We start from the raw sequence: 7,992 nt of genomic DNA, 5'->3' as shown, positions 1-7,992 counted from the left end.
ACAAGATGCAAGTCCACTTTATATGAAAACCATTTCACATCCCACACAGATACTGACAGAGCCCACTAAGCAAAATATGGGGGTCACAGTACAGGGTTGGTGGCTGCAGGTCATGGCAGCCACCCCTGGGCAGTTCAACAGCACTTCCTTGACTGTTAACCTCAGATTAATTTGCGGGCAACTTTCCAAGTTCTCTCACTCCAGCCACAAAAATGTTCCTCATTAGTCATCTCTTGGCTCTGCTTTGTCCTTTGCTAAGCACATCTAGAAACAGTTCTCACTCTGCTTTAAAAAAAATCATTTAGAAAAGGGCACTGAAAAGAAGAAGAATGCATGTTGTTGTTTTCTCTTGCTGTGCACATCTGCTCAGAAGGAAGAAGGAAGCATTCTGTGGCACTTGCTCTCAGGTAAGTGTGTACAGGGTCACACCCTTCCAAGTCCAATGTAAATGTGCAGAGGACTGAAGCCCTTAAAATGCAACAAATCAGTGTGCTTGGTTTTACACTTTCCCCAACAAACCTATACAACTGAGTGCCGCCATTTTACTTACTGGTGCAGATGCACTGGTAGGTATGTAAATGGTTCAGCACACAGGCTCATGACACACATTTGCATAGAATTAACATGTGCTAATTTATATGCATTGGACAGGACTCTAAAGCAGTAAGACTCCTCTGGAGAGGATGAAGAGGGCTAACTTCAGAGTCAATCAGTCATTTTATTTGTATGCCTCTGTTCCAAAGTTAAAACCAGGGGTCAGCAAACTTTTTCAGCAGGGGGCCGGTCCACTGTCCCTTAGACCTTGTGGGGGGCCGGACTATATTTTGGAAAAAAATATGAACGAATTCCTATGCCCCACAAATAACCCAGAGATGCATTTTAAATAAAAGGACACATTCCACTCATGTAAAAACATGCTGATTCCCAGACCGTCCGCGGGCCGGATTTAGAAGACGATTGGGCTGCATCTGGCCCCCGGGCCTTAGTTTGGGAACCCCTGGTTAAAACCATGCTCAAGGCAGTTTACAACATACAGCAAATTCCATAACTACAAATATAACAAAAGTAGTAATAAACATCAAAAAGTACACAACCAAACCGAACAATTTCCACCTAAATCATAAGCTCCAAACTAAAGGTACAAAAAATTAACACCAACAACCCCACGAGCAACGACGACCCTTAAAAATGCTCCAGCCCAAGTTTAGCAGTATGTAGAAGGATCGGTGCCAGCTTGGAAATGGAAGAAACTTGCACTTTGGCAGGGTTATGTGGACTCTGGTTATTGCAGAGAAGATACAAATCATGTGTTTCTAAGAGCAATGAAGACCTGGAGCAGTTCTATGCTGTTTGGTGGGTTTTGTTTCCTACGCTCCAGATTTAGAGAAACAAATTTTTATCCCCCCCCCCCATCACAAAACCTGGCTAATTCAAGGCGTGTTTCGCTGCCTTTATTTTCCTACATTTCCTTTACTTATTTGGAAAATACAACCTTTGTACCTCTCTTTTTGTAACTTTGAGGTTTATTTTGTTTGTTTGTGATTTTAACAGCAGCAAAGAGCATCTGTGACTAAATTTTGGAAACTGTTTGATTTAAACATTATTAACAACCTAAAAGTGCAGCATTTTTTATTATTCTCAGGTCTGGCAAATGGCTGGGGTGGGAATCCCATAAAATAAAAGCTGCTAGAGGACGCAGTACAAGAGACGGATCATTTTTTGCAATATGGTGTGATTTTATTTAATTGACAAATAAAGTCCATCATGGCCAGGTGGCTTCTCCTACCTGTACCAAGGTGTGGATCTTGAGAGATTTTACTCTGGTGGGTTTATGCTTCTTTTAATTTGTTGGAATTGTCAATAGTATATGTGGAAACAGAGCTCTTAGCCTTTCTTTCTGCTTTTTTTGCAGGTAAATTGGTGAGTTTGAGGCAATAATTGCTTGCACAGCAAACATTGTAACCATCTTCATTTCCTTGCTGGAAGTTGCGATTTATTCACCTCTTGAGTGTAAAAAAAACAACAGCAAGTGCTTTGCAAAAAAAAGATAAAATTACCAACTATAATTTAAAACATTCAAAACATCAACATCAACAGTAATCAGAAGACAGATTAAAGCACGCATCAGGATTATATCTGGGTGGGTTCTGAGAGATTTCACTTGGGGTGTCCTTCCTTTGCTATAATTTAAAAATCAATTTAAAATGTTGCACTTTGGAGTTAAGAATGTAAAAAAAATACAATTTTTTTTCTAAAAAAACACTGAAACATTTATGGGGCGGAGGGAAGCTGTTTCAAAGCAGTCTGCAGGACCGTGGTTGGGGGGGGGGCTCCGGGCCCGCCCTCCAAGCTTCCCTTCCAGAGGCGAGGCTGAGTCAGGGGCGGGGCCGGGCTCGGTTGGCGCGGGAGGGCGGCGCCTGCCCGCGGCCGGAGACGAGCGGGGACCCGCGGCTGCTACAAAAACCCCACCCCGGACGCCTCTCGCTCGTGCTCAGCCGGACTCGGAGTCTGCCGCCGCCTGCTCGGTAAGTCTCCGGGGGCGCTGGATCCGGAGCGGCTCCGCCTGCCACACGGCGTTCCCCGTAATCTGGATTGACTCCGAAGTGAGGCAGCGGGAGAATTGCACTGCCTTGGTGCGCTTACATGAGAAGTATGTCCATAGCTGTCAAGTTTTCCCTTTTCTCGCGAGGAAGCCTATTCAGAATAAGGGAATTTCCCTTAAACAAAGGGAGAACTTGACAGCTATGAGTAAGTCCCGTTGAGTTCAGTGGGACTTACTCTCGCGTAAGCGCGCCCGACTCAGCGTCTCCTTTATTGGGGTGTGCGCGCGTGTGTCTGGTGGCTTTGCCCTGCAAAGGAACTCGGGGAGGATTGGGGCCGCCGTCCCTTCTGCACTTACCTGGGAGTAAGCCCAATTGGAACCGGCGGGGCTGACTTCGGAGGAGGGGTGCGACGGCTGGGACTGGGAGTGGCCCTCGGTGCGCTTCGGAGAAAGTCTCCATAGGATCGGGCGTTTAGGCTGACGCCCTACCAATCCTGACTTGTAGGGATGCCATGCGTCCTGGTTTTTCCGGACTTTAACGGGATTTCAAAGGCATAATTGACGTCCGGAGGGAATTCCCGAAAGGTGGCGCTTCTTTGGCCTGGATGTTAGGCAAGGCAATCGCCTTCCTGAAGAAAGCTCAAGAACTTTCCAGGTGCCCTGGTTTTCACTTTTTGAAATATGGTAACCCTATAACTTGGGAGTAAACCCAGAGTCGCATGTGTGTGAAGTGTGCAGGGACACCCAACTGTCAAAGCAGAAATGCAAAATGGAAAAGGTTTCTCCGCTGTTCAGAGTGGCAACAAGCTCCTTAAAAATAGTATATTCTAATCTAGAAAAGGGGGGGGAATCATTCTGCTGGGGTGAAGTGCAGGCTAGCAGAATGTGAGAAACATTTTCTAGTGTTGTCTTTCTGCTTACTAATCTCTTGCAATACATTTAATTTTAATTTTTGCTAATTCACATACCTGGCTGCATTCTCAGCCCTTTTCTGCATCCTTGCTCCCCAGGTCTTGGATGCCCAGCACCTGGCCTGTTGACTCCCCCAAGCAGAGTTGAGTCCTGTGTGTGAGTCTCTGCTTCTGTCCCTTCTTGGTGCTTTAGAATCCCAGAATGGTTGAGGTGGAAGGGACCCTGAAGGTCATCTAGTCCATCTCCCTGCGGTGCAGGAATTAAGTTTTGCCCAAGGGGAGGCTCTGGCAAAGAGTCTTTTGCTCTAGCTGGTGAGGCAGCATCCAAAGACGCCCAGGAGACATGATTTGCAAAATGGATAGCTTGGGGACCTTTGGAATGAGGGGCCGTTTGAAAATACTATTAATAATAAAGCTTCTGAGTGGTTAGGCCAGGCTTTAAGGCTTCTGTGTGAGCTGTAGCCTTGCATGCTTTGGGGACAGCTGAGAGAGAGCCACCTTCTTTTCTGGGTTGTCCTGCTGCAATAACAGTCGGTGTCCCAGAGAGAGCATTGCAGTGTCTTCATTTATTCACCACTCCTCTTTTTGGCCCTCCAACTCTAGGAGGCTAGGATCGAGTATCCAGGCTTGAGAGCTTTCCTTTAAAAGTTTCTGCCTTGTGTGTGAGCACAACCCCCCCCCCCCCCGCATGAGTGGTTTCCTTTCCCCAAGGCCCCTTTGTGCCCTCTCTGCCAGTGGTTCATTGCCAGCAAATCCCAAAGGGGGCAAGGACTGGAGCACAAATGGCCCGTTCCAGAGCCCATCCCTAGAGGACATAAGTGGTCATGATGACTGCTGGTGCTGTGTTAATTTCCCTGCTTGCCTTTGCTAGCTGTGGAGATTCCCGCTCTCTGCTATTAGTTTCAGTCCAAGCCTTGGGTGTGTCCCCCTTCTCCCCCCGAACGGCTCTCCTGTTGCGTCATTCTGTGAAATACGCTCTTCTCTCCCCACACTCCAGAGCTTGGCATGTTGCAGCAAGTTGTGCAGTAAGTAAAGATTTTCTGAGAAAGGGCCACACCCGTCCTGCATGCTCCGTTTGGGGGAATTATGGGTGAGTGCAGTAACAGGAGGCGGCTGCCCCTGAATGAAGTCCACAACCCCACAGCATCTCCCCAATTAGCCCCCTCCCATATATATATATATATATATATATATATATATATATATATATATTCTAAAACCAGTTGCTACCTCTGGCCCAACAGTAATCTAACATCTGGATGATTGTATAATCTTTCCAAGTTTCTTGTGAAATGGTTGCAGGGTGTGGTGTGTGTGTGTCCTGCAGATATTTGCTTGTTGTTTTTGTTTTCTAACAGGCTACAGTAAAAGCCTATTTGTAAATAATTTTAAGGCCACAATCCTAATTCTATTGACCTTGGATGAAGCCCCATTCAGTTCAAAGTGACTCGCAGTGCAATTCAGAAGTTAATTCACTGAACCAAAATTCTGCAGTTGCTCGGATAAATTAATAAAAGATTTAAACTAGCTGCATTTCTGAAGTATTTCTATCAATGCTTGTTTTGCCTGCAGTGGAACATTCCTCTTGTACAGATATATGGTGTTTTATAAATGTAGAAAATCACTCCCCAGTTTCCTGACTACTAGAATGTGCTTCTGACAAAGCAGGCTTGAGTCCAGCCCACTAAAACTCCTGCTGCAGTAAATCTGATGGTTGTAAAGGAGCCACAGGACTCCTGGTGCCAATACTCAGCAGATACTGGCCAGCCTCCCCCAACACTGTGCACTCTGTTTTGGACCATAGCTTCCATGTGGCTGGGGCTAATGTAAATTATGGCCCAACCTGGAGGACACAGAGTATATGTACCGCTAGTTAACAACATCTTTGGAGGCTTTGGGGACCCTGACTCTTCCCTCCCTCCAGGTCCAGAAAGTCAGCATAGTGTAGAGGGTAGAATGTCAGGCTGGTTCAGATCTTGACTCTGTGGTCAACCGAGTGACCCTGGCTCAGCTGAGTGACTTTGGGCCAGTCTCTGTTTCTCAGCCCAGCCTCCCATGCAGGGTGATCATAGAATGATAGAGAGCCATAGGGGCCATCTGGCCCAATCTCCTGCAAAGCAGGAGTCTCGACTAAAGCATCCATGACAGACGGCCACCAGCCTCTGTTTAAAAACCTACAATGGAGAATCCACCACAGTCTGTTCCACTGCCAAACAGTTCTTCCCATTGGAAGGTTAAGATAAAAATGGGTGTGGCGAAACCATGCATACGGTACTAGCCTGATCTCCTTGGAGGGAGAGAAATGTGGTAATTTTCTCTCTCTCCTTTGCCTCTAGAGTTGGGCAACTGACGTTTGGCCCAGGGGTTTCTTGTTGCTACCTTCTGATGCATATACCCTTTGATTCTGTGGGATGCCTTTGTAAAGAAACCACCGACCAGTGTAGTCATGTGAAGTTGCAAGCCACAATTGACGTGAAATATGGGTGGGAGGGAGGTGAAATCTACCCCAGGCTGGCTCATGAGCAGAGCTCTGTTGACTTGTAGGTGCTGGCACAGCCCATTGCCTCTCCTTCCAGCTAAATAACCAGCACTGCAAAAATTAAAAAGGTTCATTTTTTTAAATAGTGCTTTCAAACACTGAGTAGGAGAGCTGGCTTCTCTTCCTGCCTCCTCCCTGCTTTGAACTTAATTAAATTCTGCTGCAGAGTTTGGCATGATCTCATTCTGGCTTGCTGTATCTGTGGGTTCCGTTTGCAGCAGAGACTGCCTGCCTTTTCCTGCAATATACTTATCAAAACGAGAAAGCTTTCAGCAATCCTGTTTTGGTTTAGAGAAGGCCTCCCCCCTTCTCACCATTCCTGTCGAGGTAGACCTCTTGGGTGTATCCTTTGGGGCAGCTCTGTGCCACTCCTCTACCCCTTGCAGCCCCACATTCCTCCATGACCACTCCCAGCCTTCCTTGGAGACGTGGCTCACACAAGCTCAGGGTTTCCATTCTCTCATTCTGAAGACTTCTGAAACTTGTGCAACACCTTGCTTTTTGTTTTTCTGGTTTTTTTTGCCATCCACAGAGGGGCCACTCCCTTTCAGGCTAGCACAATGGCCCTGACCATGCCTGGTGAACAGTTGCCAGGAGCTCCTCTCTCTCTCTCCCTCCCTTTTCTTGGACTTTATCTGTGCATCCAGACAACACTCCGAACGCTGGTTCAAGAACTTGGCTGGGGCAGAAGGAAAGTGCTAAACGCAAGACAGGAGAGAGGATTGGGGCTTTTTTTTTTCTTTAAAAAAAAGGGTGGCAATGTTTAGTCAATTGATTGGTTACTTACTTCTTTCAAAAGATTTATACACTGCTCAATTGTTAAAACCCAAAGTGGTTTCCAAAAAAGGTAGAATAATAAAAGTGTCAATAAGAAGGATTAACAGCAATAATTTATGACTTTTCAAAAGTTAAAATAACAGTAAGCTGAAAACAGATTAAAACTTAAAACAGCTTTCTAAACATCTAGGGTAGGCTTGTCTAAACAGTATTGTTTTAGTAGGCACCAAAATGGGCACCGTGAAGGCCTGACATCAATTGGCAGGGAGTTCCAAAGTGGAGGTGGTGCCACATTAAGACGTTGAGTTCTTTAAAAATTCAGAGCATGTATTGTGTGGCACCTGAGCCAGGAGAAGGCGCCTCTTGCAAAGTATTCCAACTTGGATGGCTTTTTTAAAGGACTGGACAGATTCATGTAGGAGAAGGCTATCGATGGCTCTGCTGTGCCTACACCGTTGGCGTCGGAATCCCAGCTGCTTGAAGCCACAGGAGGGGAGAATGCTCTTTGCACAGACTCTGCTTGCAGGTCTAGTTGCCCACTGTGAGAACAGGATGTGGACGATATGGGCCATTGGCCTGATCCAGCAGGCTCTCCTTGCATTCTTTTGAAAGTTCCTTCTAAGGATTCTCTGCAGAGTTCTCCTTTGTGAATTAAACTGTATGGCTTCTTGTATGTAAGACAATAAATAGGCAAGCAGCTTATTCTGTGCTGCCCCTCATCTGCTTTAATGACACCAGGCTATTCAGGCATGCTCTGGTCAAGTTTTGAGCATGTGAGATCTGAATTTGAATCCATGTCCAGCTGTGATGCCGCCTTGAAATAATAATTTTACCTATTAACACACATTTTAAAAACTCAAGGAGAAACAGAAAGGGCATGATGATTATGCCTCTGATCTGTTTTGAGCTTTGAGGGTTATGGTGATTGGTGAATTTTCTGGAATTAAGTAGCTCTAAGTTTCGCCGTGGGTTAAACCACAGAGTCTAGGGCTTGCTGATCCAAAGGTCGGCGGTTCGAATCCCTGCGACGGGGTGAGCTCCCGTTGCTCAGTCCCAGCTCCTGCCAACCTAGCAGTTCGAAAGCATGTCAAAATGCAAGTAGATAAATAGGAACCGCTACAGTGGGAAGGTAAACGGCGTTTCCGTTTGCTGCTCTGGTTCGCCAGAAGCAGATTTGTCATGCTGGCCACATGACCCGGAAGCTGTCTGCGGACAAACACCGG

General features: G+C 46.3%; 1 protein-coding gene across 2 annotated transcripts in view; it reads left to right on the top strand.

Annotated features, from left to right (window-relative positions):
* Nucleotides 1–2,386: 2,386 nt before the first annotated feature.
* Nucleotides 2,387–7,992, top strand: part of ANXA2 (annexin A2) — a 37,589-nt gene continuing 31,983 nt past the window's right edge. The window contains exon 1 of one of the 2 annotated variants that reach the window (XM_035132137.2): nt 2,387–2,525. The gene's annotated coding sequence lies outside the window, so the exon portion shown is untranslated. The remainder of the gene's footprint in view (nt 2,526–7,992) is intronic. The other variant, XM_035132136.2, reaches the window with a different exon arrangement.

This window comes from Zootoca vivipara, chromosome 14 (genome assembly GCF_963506605.1).
Source record: "Zootoca vivipara chromosome 14, rZooViv1.1, whole genome shotgun sequence".
Lineage (NCBI taxonomy): Eukaryota > Metazoa > Chordata > Lepidosauria > Squamata > Lacertidae > Zootoca > Zootoca vivipara.
The sequence above is the reverse complement of the archived record's forward strand: the minus strand, read 5'-3'. Positions and strand labels throughout refer to the sequence as shown.